The 17713-nt window shown below is 35.3% G+C and overlaps 1 non-coding gene across 1 annotated transcript; it reads left to right on the top strand.

Annotated features, from left to right (window-relative positions):
• Positions 1–6680: 6680 nt before the first annotated feature.
• LOC112469474 lies at positions 6681–6840 on the top strand. The gene has a single exon (XR_003042622.1). It is a non-coding gene; the product is annotated as a U1 spliceosomal RNA (small nuclear RNA).
• The last annotated feature ends 10873 nt before the right edge of the window (positions 6841–17713 follow it).

The raw sequence follows: 17713 nt of genomic DNA on the forward strand, positions 1-17713 counted from the left end.
AGTGTTATTTTTTGCATATATTTTTGCAATTTTCCCAGTACCATTTATTGAAGAGACTGTCTTTATTACTCCATTGTAAATTCTTGCCTCCTTTGTGATACATTAAATGAATGTATAGATAGATGTGGATTTATTTCCAGACTCTCGATTTTGTTCCATTGATCCATGTGTCTGTTTTTATGCCAATATCATGCCGTTTTGATTACTGTCACTTTGTAGTATAATTTGAAGTCGAGCAGAGTGATACCTCCAGCCTCGTTCTTTTTTTTCAGGATGACCTTGGCAATTTGGGGCCTTTTGTGCTTCCATACAAATCTGATGATTCTTTTGTTCTATTTCTTTAAAAAACACAGATGAGATTTTGATGGGGATTGCATTAAATCTGTATTATGCATTAAGTAATAAGTTCATTTTTAACTATGTTGATTCTTCCAATCCAACTTCTAACCTATTTTTATATTTAAATTTAAAGTAGCTTTTTTATTATAGGCAGCATACATTTGGATCACGGACTTTTATTTAATCTAACAATCTCTGTGTTTTAATTGGATGGTTAGACCACTTATACATAATACCATTTATTTTATTAGTTTTAATCTACCATATTTTTATTTGTTGTCTATTTGTTTCAACTGTTCCTTGCTCCCTTTTTCCTCCTTTTCTGCACTCTTTTGGAAAAATTTTGTAATTTTTTAATTTCCTTTTAGAAGCCATACTCTTTATTTTGTTATTCTAGAGGATGCTTTAGGTTTATAGTATGTATCTTTAACTAGTTACAGTCTATCTTCAAGTGGTATTTTATCCTTTCCTGTATAATAAAACATCAATAATTGCAACAATATTGCAATTTCAATTTCCACTTTCAGACTTTATCCTATTGTCAAAATTTTAACCTTATACTTAAGTCCTACAATTCCTTGTTAATAAACATTCAGTTTTATTTAAGTAAATTTAAATAATACTTTAAAAATTTTATATATTTACCTACATAGTTACTATTTCTGATTATCTTTATTTCTTTGTGTACATTCAGATTCACTTATTGCATCATTTTCCTTCTGCCTGAAGGACTTCTTTCAACCTATGTTGTAATGTGGGTCCACTGATGATTATTTCTTCCAGCTTTGGCATTTCTGAAATGTCTTTACTTTATTGTCATTTGTCTTAGACTGTTCAGGCTGCTCTTATAAAATAACATAAACTCGCTGGCTTATAAACAATAAAAATTTATTTTTCAAAGTTCTAGAAGCTGGAAAGTCCAAAATCAAGGTGACAGTGGATTAGGTGTTTGGTGAGAACCTGCCTCCTGGTTCATGGAACACCATCTTCTATCTGCTTACTTAGCAGAATGGACAAGGGTGCTGTCTGGGGTTTCTTTGATAAGGGCACTAAATCCAATTCATGAGGTTTCCACCTTCATGACCTAATCACCCCCCAAAGGCCTCACCTCCTAAAACCATCACAAAGAGAATGAATCTTCAATATATGAATTTTAGGGGACAGAAGCCTTCAGTCTAGCATTCTACCTTAACCCTCCAAAATTCATGTCCTTTTCACATGCAAAATATATTCGTTCCATCCCATCAATCCCAAAAGTCTTAACTCATTTCAGCATCAACTCTAGAGTCTAAAGCCCGAAGTCTCATAAATATCATCTAGATCAGATATGAATGAAACTCAATATAATTCATTCTGAGGAAAATGGTTTGCCAGCTATGAACCTATGAAACCAAACGAGTTATGTGCTTCCAAAATGCAATGGTGGGAAAAGCACAGGATGGACATTTCTATTCCAAAGGGGAGAAATAGGAAAGAAAGAATCCATGGGTCCCAAGTAAGTCCAAACTGCAAGGCTAACTCTGTAAGATATTAAGGCTCAAGAATATTCCTCTTTGCCTCGAAGCTCTGCCCTCCAGGTGCACTAGGTTGGTGGTCTCTGTTCTAGGCCCACTGAGATGGTGGTCCTGCTCCTCACAGCTTTGCTGGACAGGGGTTGGGTCCCATAACTTTGAAGTAGGCCATCTGTCCTATTGCAAGCAAAGTGATGGTTCCCCCTTTTGAAACCAAAGCAGCAGCCCAAGTGATCTATGAATCACTTTCAGGTTCATTCTTCTCTTATATTGAAGAACACCACCTTGTGTCTGTTGAGGTGGCTGATTAGGTCCACAATTTATACCCTTACTAATCTCCTTTGAGACGTCAAAGAGTTGCTTGATCACATCCTTAATGTTTTCTGAACAAGCGTTCTCATTTTTTTTTTTTTTTGCAGAATGAATAGGCCAAGAATTTTTAGATCTTTAGTTCTAGTTCTTTCTTGCTTAACAATTCTGTCTAAGAATTTTCTCTTCTCTTGTATTTTAATACAAGCAGGAAGAGCCAAGCCACATCTTCAACATTTTCTTTAGAATTGACTTCAGCTAAAAATAACTAATTTCATCTTTCACAACTTCTATCTTCCACAAAACACTAGAACACAAATACAATTCAATTTCTTTATAATAAGAACCACCTTTCCTCCCTTTCCAGTACCCTGTTCCTTATTTCTATCTGAGACCTCCTCAGATGGCCTTTACTAATCTATATTTCTAGCAACATTCTGCTCATAATTATTTAGATATTCTCTAAGTTGTGGCTTTCTCTAAAGCTCTCCTGTTTTTCTTTCTGAGTTCACACCAGAATTGCTCCTTTAACGGTAATGTAGACTTTTTCTAGCATGCACCTCAAAACACTTTCAGCCTCTACCTAGTACCCAGTTCTAAAGCCACTTCCACATTTTTAGATATTTGTTGCTGTAGTACTTCCACTTCTTGGTCCATTCAGGCTGCCGTAACAGAATACCATAGATGAGGGTGACTTATAAACAATAAGATTTACTTCTCATAGTTTTGGAGGCTAAAAATTCTAAGATCAAGGCTGCAGCCGATTCAGTGTCTGGTAAAAGCTTACTTCCCAGTTGACAGACAGCCGTGTTTTTGCTGTGCCCTCACATTGTGTGAAGGGTGAGAGAGCTCTCTGGTGTTTCTTTTCTAAGAACATTAACCCCATTCTTGAGGCTGACCTAATCACCTCTCAAAGCCCCACTGCCTTCTTAATTCCATTATTTTGTGGGATTAGGACTTCAAAATATGAATTTGAGGAGCACACACACATTCAATCTGTAGCATCATTTATGAAAGATACTTTTGCTAACTATAGTACTCTAGGTTAAGCTTTTTTCTTTGCAGTACTTTATAGATATTGCTTCATTGTCTTCTTGTTTGCATTGTTTTCCATGAGAAATCTGCTATAATCTTTATCTTTGTTTTTCTGTGTGTATTTTTTTCTTATGCTGCATCTAAGATTTGATATTTAATATTAGCTTTGAGTAATTTTATTATGATGTGTCTTCGTATAGTTTTTTTTTTTCTTTCTTTTTTTAATGTTTTCTGTGTTTGTGCTTTTTTGAGCTTTCTGGATCTGTGTGTTTAGATTTTCACCAAATTTGAGAATATCTTGGCCATAATGTCTTTAAATATTTTTTCTTCCCTCTCCTTTGGGGACTTCAGTTACACATATATTAAAGTGCTTGGTGTTTTCCCCAAACTCACTGATGTTCTGCTCATTTTTTTCAGTCTTTTTAATGTCTGTGTTTTATTTTGAATTGTTTCTATTGCTATGATGGTTTGGCAGAAAGCCAGTGTGAATGTGGAACTACCTCATGTGTTTTTTTTTTCTTCTCAAGAATTAGTCCTTTGATACCTATTTTGTAATACCTGAAAAGAGTTGCTTCACATATTTTGTATTGAATTACTTTATTTTTTATGGTGTTGGAATAAGTTCAATACCTAAAACTCTATTATGACTGGAACTGGAAGTGTTGCTAACATAGATTTTTAAAATAAAAACACGAGCTCCAATAATATATTAAAATATTTCCAGAATCTGGGGCCATATGTTAAACTTCTGTATAAATCAAATGTACTATTTCAATAGAATAACACTAAATAAATATGTCTTAATAATATGATGTTTTTAAATTTTTTGCATAAATATGGACTATATGGCCAGGGATGGGACATAGCTTTCAAGATCATTCAAACCATACAATTATTGGCAGTAGCACTTCTAAGACCTACTGTCCTATTTTCAATTTCAGAGACACACAGTGCAAAGAACATACAAACAGATAAACATAAATTCTAGTTTTAAGGCTTTTCAACAAAAAAAATCATTGGTGTCCTAAAACATTTTTAATATTTAGAAAATATAAAGATAATGAGAGAGAGACTATGCTTACGTAAATAAAAGTTGCCTAGATTAAAGAGATTGTCTGTGTCCACTGGTAGAACATTAACTAGAATAACTGACATAAAAGTGAGAAGAGAGGAATGAGAATAACAAGAGGGACAATATTTGAAAGGATGGATACACATTTGAGCTCACTGGAGGATACATCTTGGTTTCACCAAGTCCAGAGAATTTTTTACTGTTTTTCATCAAAGAAATGTTTTTTTAAAAAAATATTATATGATAAGGGATCTATAACTTCTGTATTGTTGTAGGAAGTTTTATGCAATTACAAAAATATTCTCTTTTCAATAGTTAGACATTTATGAGGGTGTAAGCAGCCCAGTAAAAATTCAAATATCCTGTTCCTTTTTCTGATAGCATTTCTGCATATTGACCACTAGATGGCAATCTATCCCCATTTGATATCTTTACATACAAAGCATTTCCTTTGGAAGTCACACATCTGAATCCTAGATTGCTGTGAGTACGAAGGCCTCTTCAGTCACACATGTACTCATTCAGTACTTTCATAGCATCTACTATATGCCAGCCTGAGTATTAAGGATACAAAGATTAATGAGACACATTTGCCCTAAAGGTTTTCACAGCCTCCTGTTGGGGAGTGAGAACTATGTAAACTGCTAAGTAAAATTCAAAATAAATTAGAGATGGTCTCTCTCTATTTTAGAATGGTTCAACTTACAATTTTTTGACTTTATGATGGTGCAAAAGTTATGCACAGTCAGAAGGAACCATACTTGAAATTTTGAAATTTGATCTTTTCAGGGGCTAGCAATATGGAGTACAGTACTTTCTCATGGTGCTGGGCAGCAGCAGCTAGCCGTGGCTGTCAGTCAGGCAATCACAAGGGTAAACAACGGATGTTCTACAGTGCATTGTGTTGCCAACGTTTTTTGGATTTTGTGCACGGAGCAGGATTAAGTTATCGACGAGGCTAAGTTATGATTTGGTAGGTTAAGTGTATTGACTTCATTTTCGACTTATGATATTTTTATTTTATGATGGATTTATCATGACATAACCTGATTGTAAGTTGAGGAGCATCTGTATTGTGACAGAAAAATGTTCTGAGAGCTCCTGACTTGAGAGCATCTGAAATATCTATGGACTTCTTCTGCTTCTTCTTAGTACTACTTTTTTATTTTACTTGGGGCAGTTTTATAATGGAGTTGATATCTAAAAAGTAATCTGATGCAGTAAATATTTATTGAGCATTTGGTATGTGTATATGCAAACCAAGGCGTTAGGTGCTATCATGGAGAAACAAATGACTCGTTTTTTCATTTATTCACTGCTTGAGACACTTACATCAGATAGGAGAGTTAAAACAATACATATATAACTATAACATGGGAAACGCTATAAGGTAAAGCCTTACGTTTCTGAAAAGAGAAGGTTAATTTCTGGCTAGGGAAATCAAGAAGGTCTTCATCCGAGAAATTCCATGTAAGGAATCTTTTTAGAGCAAATAAAATTCTGATTGGTAAAAATGACTGGGAGTCTCACTTATATCGGCTAGATAGAATAGCTGACAGGAAACATGACCATTAGTATAAAGCCTCTGCTCTCTCTCCATGGATTTTTCTAATTCTTACAGTGCTACTGACTGATCAGCTTGCAGTCCTTGGGTAGGTCAGCTAATTTTTCTTTTTAGAAAGCCCTGGTTTTCTTCTTTGTTACTGAGTTAACTAGACATATGCAATCCCAACCTCTCATCTCAAAGATATTCAGTTCAAAGATGAAGTGGTGGAAAAATATAGGTTTTATTTAGGGAATGAGAATTCTGCATTTATGGCTTAAGCGTAAGGTCCGGTTAGAGGCCGTGACAGGCTAAATCGGGTGCCCGTTAAGCTAATGAAGCCATTAAGATGGTTTCTAATTCAGTATGACTGGTGTCCTTAAAAGAACACCAGGAGGTGTTTGGACACAAAAAGAAACACCAGGAGAGCATATGCACAGAGGAAAGATCATGCCTGTGAGGACACACCGCAAGAAGACAGTCAAGGAGAAAGGTGTCAGGAGAAACCCAAACTGCTACGTCTTGATCTTCGACTTCTACCCTCCAGAACTGTGAGAAAACAAATTTCTATTGTCTAAGCCACCTAGTTTCTGGTTGTTTGTTATGGCAGCCTGAGCAGGCTGATACAGAGGCTATTATGAAGTAAGCCTGGAAAAGTAATGTGTGACCAATCTATAGAACTCTTTAAAACTGAGATAGAAATTATATATTTGATTTAGTGTTCAATAAGAAACTATCACAGGTTATGAGCTTGAGACAGGGACACTCTGGCTAGCACCCAATCAGCAGCTTGAATCTGTGAAAGTAAAAATATGTTGGGAAGATTGGGAAGGAAAGTAGGGAAGGATTTTTAACACCATTTTAAAAAATGAAAATGATACAGGGGAGACATCATGATCCCAAAGGTGGTTCTCCCAGGGCGAGGCTCTGCCATCGCACTCGGCCGTGCTGCCTGCTATGATTTCCCCACATATGGGAGACTCGACTGCATAATTTCTGCTAGTGGGGGACTACGTTCGTGCTCCCCCCTGAAAAAAAAGAAAAGGAAAAAAGAAAATGAAATTAAAGTGGTGGGGTTTCGTAGAAGGAACTCTAGATCGGCAGCCAGAAGGTCACGTTCAATGTGGGCTCTCTAGCTTAAGTCCTTGGTGACTTTTAAAAAGGTTCTTGACTTCACTGGGCTGCTATTTCATTGTCTATAACATAGAAATGTTAATACCGATCATTCTCCTTTCACAAGATGTTTATTGGTGTCAAACAAGAAAACTGTTGAGAAAGTACTATAAAAATTTAAGGGTGCTAGATTGATAGATAATCTACATAAGCTTAGTGTTGAAAGAAACGGCAAGGTCACAGAGTCTAATCTCCTCACTTAAACGTTATTAAACAAATGTATAGCATTATTTATATGGAAAACGTATGTCCTGAGCATTAGGTAGATTATATTCTTTGTTAGTGTTTTCTCTTATATATCTGATGAATTCTATAGAATTCAATAGATACTTGGAAAAAGAGTAAGAGATCATTTAATGCAACCATATACACATTCTGGAAATACTTTTTTTTCTTTAATTGTGTTTATTTTTCAATTACAGTGACATACAATATTATCTTAGTTTCAGGCATACAACGTATACAACATAGTAATTAGACATTTATATAATTTACAAAGTGATCACCCTGATAAACCTAGTACCCATCTGACACCACATATAGTTATTATATTATTGACTATATTCCTTATGTTGTACTTTACATCCCTATGACTATTTTGTACTTTTTAATCCCTTACCCCTTTACCACCCTCTCATCTGGCAACCATCAAAATGTTCTCTGTATCTATGAGTTTGTTTCTGTTTTGTTTGTTCATTTATTTTGTGTGTGTTTTTTTTTTTATAGATTCCACATATAAGTGAAATCATATGGTATTTGTCTTTCTCTGCCTGACTTATTTCACTTAGCATAATATAGACATAATTTAAATAAAAATTTAGCCATATCATCTTAGGCAAATTACTTAAGTGTGTGTGTGTGAATCTATGCTATAGATTGAATTAGGTTGGCTGCCTACTCAACTGTCCTCCTAAAATGTATACATGAAAGTCAAATCCCCAATATAATGATATTTGGAGGTGGGACCTTTGGAAGGTGATTAAGGCATGAAGGCAGAGCCCTCACGAATGAGATTAATGCCCTTATCAAAGAGATCCTAGAGCTATCTTTTGCCCATTTTCTGTCATGTGAGGACGTGGAGAATGAGGACTGTCTATGAACCAGGAAGCAAGTTCTCACCGACCACCAAATCTTCCAGTTTCTTGATCTTGGACTTTCCAGCCTCCAGAATTTTGAGCTGTCTATGAACTGGGAAGCAAGTTCTTCTAGTTTCTTGATCTTGGACTTTCCGGCCTCCAGAATTTTGAGAAATACATTTTTGTTGTTTATAAGTCACCCAGTATTGTGTTATAGCAGCCTGAACAGACTAACACAATCTAATTGGAAATTGTTAGAGAAAATTAGAAAATATATATTTTAAAAGAGCCCCGAAGATCACTAGATGGGTGAGTTATTGTTATAATAACAATTGGTGATAATAATAACATTCTTTTCAGGTTAATTCCTAATGGTATTTAAGAGCTAAACCATTACATTTTTACTTCCTCTAATTGTTAGAAAATTTTTTCTTATATTTAGCTTAATTTTGCCTCCCTCTGATTTCTAACCATAGAACCTTGTTTTCTCCTCTTTGTTTTCAGCTTATTATTAAAAAAATGAGTATCTTCTCTCTTCCAAATTGGTACTCCTTTAGTTATTTGATATTGACTCTCATGTTCCTTTAAATCCATATTTTTTCCTAAAACATCCAAGTTCATTGACTCAAATCATATGTAATATGATTTCCTATCTCATCACTGCCCTAGTTGCCATACTCTGTGTATTTTAACTTCATAATCTCCTTAATAAGTAGTGCCTAAAACTTAACACAATAATTCATCTATGGGTGTACTATTGCTAAACACTTTTGAAAAATCTTCCTCCAGTCACTGTATTTTCTAATGACCAGTTCCTAGCACTGTGTTATTCACATAGTAGGTGCTCAATAAGTAATTTTAGTTTTTAGTATGGCTTAGATGAACATTTTAGGAAGCCATTTCCTGTTATTGGATCCTTTGTGTTTTTCAGTGAAATCAAATCTAAAGTAAAAAATGTTTGCTAAAATAGCGTGGAAATTACTATGAAAAGTAGAAAGTGTTGGGTCTTTTGATGGTTAATGAAACAATTAGACAATTTAGTAGGTGTAACTAAAATTTCAATAATAACTTAGAACATGATTATGTTTTATATCATTTAGAGGGATACAAACATTTCCCCGTGGCACAACACAAAATTGTGTTGACTTGAAGCACAGCTGTGAGAAATCAAGTCTTGTCTTCTTTACATGTGTGTATTTTATACTCTTTTAAGTAGAGATGATGAACTATTCACAGAATAAAGGATGGAGAAGGATCCAAAGCCCCAAAACACATCTCTCTCACACCTTCTTCTCAGCTTCTCAGAGATATCTTGGCTTAACTTCCTTGTATGTGAAGCTGTCAATCAAACTAGGTGTTCTTGATGTTGAGATGCCACTCAAAATGGACATAGTGCAAGTGAAACTGCCACTCAAAATGGCTGCCTGGCAAATGGAGCTGTCATTCATTTTGAGAAGTTCAGTCTGTTGTATTGTCAATAAGATGGGCGGGTGTGTGCTTAAAGCTGCCACATCAGATTTAATAGAATTGAAAGTCTTGATTAACTCTCTATTCTGCAGTTCTTCAACCTTTTTGCTTTTTAATGAAAATATATTTTTTAATTTTTCGAAGCTTATAGTGACCAATGATTAAAACAGCATGGAGTGGTGAGAAGATTATACTTAGGGTACAAATTGCTAATGAAAGTGAGTGAAGAATTAGGTTGACTGCCGACTCCACTTCTCATCACAGGCCAAAGAGAATAGAGGACAGCCTGTGATAAGCGTCATTGGCATGCATTCATTCATTCACTCATTCACTCCTTAAATCTTTATGGTATCGCCTATTGGGAATCAGTCAATATCCATTGAAGTAAGACATTAATACATTCAGAGAAAAGTGGATTGAGGAGTGTCCATTTCTCAGCAGGCTCTGAGTAACAAACTATCCTGTGATGCTCTATTTTTGCCTGCTCCTCTATCATTCTTGGTTCAATTTCACTTGTTTAATGAAATCCCTTTGCTCTCTATTTGCTATATTGCTACAAGGGATGTTTTCTCCTTAATTATTAACTTAATGTCTACAACTGGCAAAAACTACTTTAGTTTTTAAATATTATGGTAAAGATATTGAATTTGGGGGTGTTATTTGAATCTACTTCTACAGAGTATCAATTATAAAATTAATTTAAGCTGTCATAGTTAATATATGACTTTCCAGCCACACTTACTAGCAGACAATTAAGAGATTAATCTGTAGTTTCATCTAATTTATCTAGTTTATCCTGTAGTTGCATCTAACTTTCATCAAAATTGCAGTTCCATGTTGGCAGAAAATGTATTTTGTTTTTAACTATTGTGTTAGAAACCATCACTGTGCTCAGCACAGGGTAAGCCCTCAGTAAACAGTGTTAAATGAAGGAATCTTGAGTAGAAAGTGCAATAGGAGACATCTCCCTAATATAAAACAGCTAGAGACAATCTTGCTAGTACACATAAGCCTAGTATACGAAATGATAGGGCAAGTTCCCTGGTTCTGTGAACTCGAAGTGACTCAGTGTGGTTCTAAGTGCTCCTGTGTTGTTCTACATTGAAATATTGAACCACAGCCTTCAGGGTTTTTTTTTGAGGGGGGAGGAGGCACTGTGGGGTGGCTTGTTATAGCACAATTAACATCTGGAACCCAAGTCTTCCATTGCACCAGTAAAATTAAGAGTCTAACATAATGCTATCCTAATTTTTCTCAGCAGTTCCTCTCCCAGGATTAGAGGCAACTCTGCCATTCAAACTTCAACTAGCAGCCCGATCACTGCCTCACTTGATTATGACTGTCACTATTCATCACTACTGCTAATGCGCTACTCTTCCCTCAAAATTGGTACTCTTTACATATTTATTAGTATACTAATTTATGGCATCTTGGAACCCCTGCCACTCTGTACAAGCCAGCCCCTATCTTCAGTCCAAGACCTTCCTCTGCCTGGTTCTTTCCCAGTTGATGCCATGGCTCTTAGCCAAGTTCCACAATGTTATGGAAAACAACCTCTGCCCTATTTTTGTTTTGATCAGTTAAGTAAATAAACATATAACTATACCAATAATCTCCATTTCAAATGACAAATTACGAAAAGTACTGAATATATTCATTGATAGATTTCACAGTATTTTCTTTCTTTTATTTGTGCTTCTTAGCTATTTCTCTTAGCTATGTCTTGTCTCCTTAATTAATTGTAAATTTTATGAGATAAGGTATGGTCAACATCATATCAGAAGCTTTTTACTGGGAGGAAAGAGGCTTGTGTTTTTCTGATGAATCTGCTACTACTTGGCGGAATTTCATGAGAAGTTTGCATTAGATTATTTTTAAGATCCTTTCCAACTCAAGAATTTTCTGATATTATATCAATGAACAGAGAAATGAGGAAATGAGAGAAACATTTTTTTTTCCCCTGAGAAATGGGGAATTAGCCAGTATGAATGAGGAGTACCAAATCCCTGTCTAGGCTGATGCTAGTGTTGCTCTATGGTGAGGTTCAAATGAGGGACAACATGTCATCATGGGGAGATGTGTCATATGAATAGAATAAATCATATGTAAGCTCAGTAGATTGGGATCTGCCACTCTGATTTTGTTGGAGATACAGTTTTAATGTTTCTGTGCTTTCCTTGACAGACACTAGGTGGCATAAGTATTTGATTTTCTAAAATGGAGACAAACCTACAACTTGGCAAAAACATGCTGTATCACACTTCTTTCAGGCTCACTTAAGTAGCAAGGCTTTATTTTAAGAATTATGTAGACCATTCAATTAGCAGTGAAAATAGACTGTTTTGTGGTACAGAATATTTGTAATGAAAAACCTGTCAAATGTTGGTCATTAATATACAAAAACAGGAAAGATATTAGAGTCTAGAAAAGAAAGGAAAGATTGGAGGGAAAATGTTAATGAAAGAGAGATGGAAGAAGATGGACACGAATGAAAGAAACAGATGTTTCACCAGAGCAGAAATGGTATACCTAGATTTGGATAAAGGAATCATAGACTTTCAGAATTGGAAAAAGTTTTGGAGGCAACTTACTCTAACTCCATCCAGACAGAAAAATAAAGCACCCAAATGCAATATAAAGTGCTCAAACACATGTAACAGAGTAAGAATAGAAGTTTTCATACATCTGGCTATGCAGACATATACCCAACAAATTTCATCACTGTAATGGTCAATTTGTTTTTATTGATACTTCGAGAGACCAATGAAAGGAAAATAAATTATTTTTGAGCAGGCAGTCATATCTACTTTTAAGTCAGTACATTAAATGAAGTTGATATGGTAGCAAAGCTAGCCATTTCAGCTGTAACTAATCTTAGTCTTCTATGATTTGTCTATGAAAGGCAAATTTAACTTTTAAGTTAAGCATATCTTTAACTTGGTAGCTTGAATGTTTCTATTACACAGATTTTCTCTCTTTTTTTTCCCTATCTACTATTATGCCTTTGCTTCTGGTGCTAATAAAAAAGAGACAGCATTACATTGCAGCAAAAATTCCTTTGGTGTATATATATATATATATGTGACACTTTAAAAAATAGCCTTGTTGAAATTTAATTAACATGATAAACCATATATATTTAAATTGTAAAATCTAAACAGTTTTGACATAAGGGTACACCCATGAAACCATCACCACGATCAAGATAGTGAAAATATAACCCACAAAACTTTCTTTATGCACCTTTGTAATCCTTAGCTTCTGCCTTTCTCTCCTTCCAGCTTCCCACAGGCATCCACTAATCTGTTTGTCACTATAAATTAGTTTTCATTTTCTAGAATTTTAGATAAGTGGAATAACCAAATATGTATTTTTTTGTTTGATTTCTTTGACTCAGCATAATTATTCCAAGAGTCATCCAAGTTGCTGTGTTCATCAGTAGTTAGTACTTTTTATTACTGAGCAGCATTCCATCAAGTGTGCGTATACCACACTTTATTATCCATTCTCCTTTTTATGTGCATTGTGTTTTTCTTGTTTTTAGCTGTTACATATAAAGCCTGTGCTGGTGCTCTCTCTCCCTCTCCCTCTCTCTGTATCTCTCTCTCTCCCTCTCCCCATCACTTCTTTTTCTCTCTACCTCTCTTCATATCAGTTCTGCAATAAGTCCAGGCTTTTACAAAATGAAGAAGACTTCAAAAAATTTGCTTTTAGTTAAGCCAAAATCTCTGAAGAAAGGGAACATTGAGAATTTATCTAAGGATTTCTCCTCCTTAGCAATATTTACGTTTTTGGCTCAATAATTCCTTGTCATGAGTGGCCGTCCTGTGCATTGCATGTTAGCATCGTCCTTGGACTCTACCCATTTAAATGCTCATAACGTCCTCCCTCAGAAGTTGTGACAACCAAAAATGTCTCCAGACATTATCAAATAGCAAATGTTCTCTTTGGGGCAAAGTTATCCACTTTGAGAATTTTCTAACAGTTTAAAATGGAAGAAAGAGAAAATATTAGCTAAAAAAAAATTAAAAAGATAGATTCAAATTTAATAAATTGTTATGACCCAGTCATTTGGAGAATGCTTATAATGTACTAGGTTAAGCATCCTAACTATGTTGTCTTACTTTATCCTCACATGAAACATAATATAAAATATATTTTACAATTCTTATTTTATGATTGAGAAAAACGATACTGGATTATTTAGGGTCCAGTCAGAAGTCAGAGAGATTTTGAGTTAAAGTCACCTCAACTAAGTATTAAGTTATTAACTAGGCAACTAAAACATGAATCGGAGAACTATAAGTTATGGCGGGCTAGTAAACTGGCACTGTGATGTGGGTGTGGAAGTAACGTTAAATTTTACTGTTTGCTGATGTCAATGATAAACATATGTGACCCTGGCTGATTCCAGGCTACCAACCTGACATCACTGAATGCAAGGTTGGAGAGAGAAGAGCACAAGAAGTTTACTTAAGCTTTATATAAGGAGCTCCATTATACCACATGTGCTAAGGTGTCACTGAAGTAGCAACTGAAGAAAGCAGTCTCCATGCCTACGACTGAGAAAACGGAGAGATGAAGTTGGAATTATGAAAACTTAGAAGCTTAGATGACAGCTCCAAGGAGATGAAATGCTGACCTCTGAAGAAGAAGTGCTACTTGACTAGTGCTGGAGTCTTTGGTCTTGAAGGAGGGACCCTCTGGGATTAGCCCTCTGGGATTAAGACACAGGTCTCTTAGCACCAACTGACTGGTGCTGCTGTCTCTACTGTTCTACAAACATTGGAACAATGTAAATTAGATTTGGCAGTTGCCACAGGAAGGGATTGCTGCTGCTGGAGTGAAGAAGCGTTGCTATGGTGAGACTGGCAGAGAAAGGAAACAAAGAAAGGAGTCGCCTCCTCCCTCATCCACCTATGCAATCTTCCTGAAGCACCAAGCCCAACGGGGAACCACTGGCAAAGCAGAAATGTAATTTATGGAGTGTCAGGCCCAGCATCACAAAGCAGAATATAGAAGAGTGGGATTGGAACTGAGGGTTGATGGCACAGATTCCTAGTGAGATATAGGGTCACTTATGTACTTATTAATACATATTAAATATGTAAGGCTAGTTAATATTATATAGATTTTTATTCAAGTAAATCTGACTCTGTACTGTATGTTTTTTATCACTCCATTACATTATCAAAAAATATCAGTAATTGTTTTTGTTTTCTCTAATGATGTTTATCTTTAACTTATGTATGAATAGATTATACTACTATTTTGATCTATGGTGGTGACACTTTTTTAAATTGCTAACATGATCTTTATTCTTCTTAGAATCAAATGCATCCAAAAATGAATGCATGTGAGGACTTGATTTGATGAAAATGGATGAAATCTGGGTTCCAAAAAAGCATTCTTATCATAAGTCTTCAATATATTCACAAAACTGATTAAAAACTCAGTAGAGAAAAAAATCTCATGGTATACAAGCATTGCGAATTTCTGAACACAACTTTAGGATTTTCTTTCAGATATCTAGGAATGTTGTATTAAAATAGCTAAATGGAACTGAAATATGGGCATATTTGAAGATCCCCTTCCATTATACAAATCACCAATCAAATGGAGTTGGAGAAGATATAAAATGCTTGCTTTAAGGCTCTCCACACACACACACACACACACACACACACACAATACAGAGAAACTGTATAGTGAGAAAAGACAGAACTTGATAAAATTTAGATGCCACTCATTGTAAGATATTCTATTATTTATTTGCCACTAAGGTAAAAAGATTGCCACTTAAATTATGACATACCCGTACTTGTAAAATACATCACAACTTCAGAGATGTTAAAATGTGAAAAACCATTTACCTTAGAATCTATAAAATGTAATAGAAATAAAGGATACAATAAATTAGGTATGTGGGTTATTAATGAATTAAGTTACAGGGATGTTGCACTGATGACAAGAAAAAGTGCTTTCAAATACCTTAGTACAATTCTTCAGGTATAGGGATATTTTATCCTTCCTATGTTTTTTTCTCAATCTCCACCAAACAACAACCTGGAAGGGTAATTTTTTGTTGGTATATAGAATTATAATTGAACCTATGCAAGGTTTTTCTAATAGTAAGTTGCATTAGTTTATGTACTTCAAGAAGCTAATATCAAGATAGGATTACAAATGACATAGGTATATTGGAGGACAGAGCAGGGGAAAATAGGACAGCCTCCAGACTGTAATGCAGGTATGGAAGGAGAGAGAGAAGAAAGAATTATTGAGGTAAGAAGAGTCTCTGACTTCAGCACAGTTCCAAGAAAGGCTTGGCAAGGCTAATGGGAAGCTCCAAGTCCAAGTCACCTGTTGGAAGAGTAACAACACGTCTTGCTGGAATGGGCTTGCTTTCAGCCCCAACAATGATCAGTGATTGCCTGGATGCAGCTGCAGGAAGCATTACCTTGGTGAAAATGTGATGGATCCAGAGGGATAGCAGCTGAAGGTGTCAGTCAATTATACTCCCTGCGACAGGAGAACTAAGCAGAGCATTTTCATATCTGCACTATAAGGCCCAAAAAGCACTGGAGGAAGACTGAGGATTTTTCTCAATAATATGTGAAAATAAGATGAAATCTAGTGTTCTGAAATGGAATTCATTCTAAAGGCAGGGGACAAACCATATGAACAAACTATTGAAATCTTTCTCAGAGCCGCAGTTTTATTACTACACAAATCTATATTGTGATCTGCAAATGATGAAACTTCAGGAGCGAAAATCACAGCTGGAAATGAAAGACATTTAAATTGCAAGAATGTTTTTGAGCATGTACCGGATGATGATGTAGAAGCAATATTTAGAAGTCTACAGATGATGCTGAATTAAGTAGAATGGTAATAATGAGCACAGCGTATTCATATACAGAACGACCTCAGCCATTTAATTACTGTGCTGGGCTAACATGATAAATGTACCTGGACACAAATCAATGGTAAATGGTTCCCAGAACAAAGCATTCAAGAAAACCATGTATACTAAATAGAATAGTGTTTGCAATATGCAGCCAGAAATAATTCTGACATTAAATCACAGAGTTGAGGCAGCAGAATTCTAATTACATATTGAAAGTGGGTCTGGTAGATGAGTGAGCTACTTTCTGATTACAAATGTGCTATTTTGGCAGGTGCCGTTAGGCTCAGAAATACTATTTGTTGCACAAAATGGCTCTCTATGTCTTGGAGTATAGGAAAAAAATGCCTACTCTTTCCTTCTACTGAAGTCTGAACTCAAACCTAACATTTGCATTCATGCAGTTAGAAAACCTACAAGGTAAATCATGTGTCACTCTTTCTCAAGCTCTTTCAAAAAGAGAAATATGGATAATACCAGCGGGGGAAAGGTCATACGTAAACTGAGGATACTATACAATGTCCGTGTCATTCCCAATGAGCTTAATCAGTGACAACCTCTCTTTTATCACTATTTTTAAAATGAAGGCAGTGAGTAGGAGCTTATGAACATTTTTTTGAAACAAACAAAACAATTTACAACAGAGGGCTGAGAAACCTGTATGATATCGAATACTTACAAATATATTATTAAATGAATAATAAGTACTGTTAGAATACCACTTTTTTTTTTTTTGTAGCAGGTATTGGTCTTTGAAGTTCTGAATCTTTTACTCAGAGCCTTAAAATAGTAATGTATTTTATTTAGGGCTCTATACAAAAATTTAATTTCCCTTAGGAAAAAAATGGCTATACAGATTTGTCAAATAAATTTGCAATTCTAGAAGCAATAAACCTTTATTGGTTTATGAGTTTATCCAATGTTTCTTCTCTCAATATGCATAGAGAGATGGAATCTGTGTACTTGGAGAAAGCAATAAGAAGTCAATATAGAGTGTATATGTTGTATTTTGAGCTACAAGACATCCCATCAAACACTATAAGAAATAGTTCCCATGTCTGTTTAGGGCTCCCACCCACTTCCCTTACCTTAGGATTGTAGTTCCTAGGAAGCTGACTCTAACTTTGACTCAGAAATAAAACATGCGAGCAATGTCTATGAATGAATTAGCTCATTCCATCTCCCAGCACTGGTTGATTTGGAGATGGGCATATGTTTCTATCAGACTAATCAGAGGTCCAAAGCCTAAATGCAAGAACTTTGGTTTGTTTCTTTGGGGGA

Source organism: Pteropus alecto, unplaced genomic scaffold, assembly GCF_000325575.1.
Source record: "Pteropus alecto unplaced genomic scaffold, ASM32557v1 scaffold146, whole genome shotgun sequence".
NCBI lineage: Eukaryota > Metazoa > Chordata > Mammalia > Chiroptera > Pteropodidae > Pteropus > Pteropus alecto.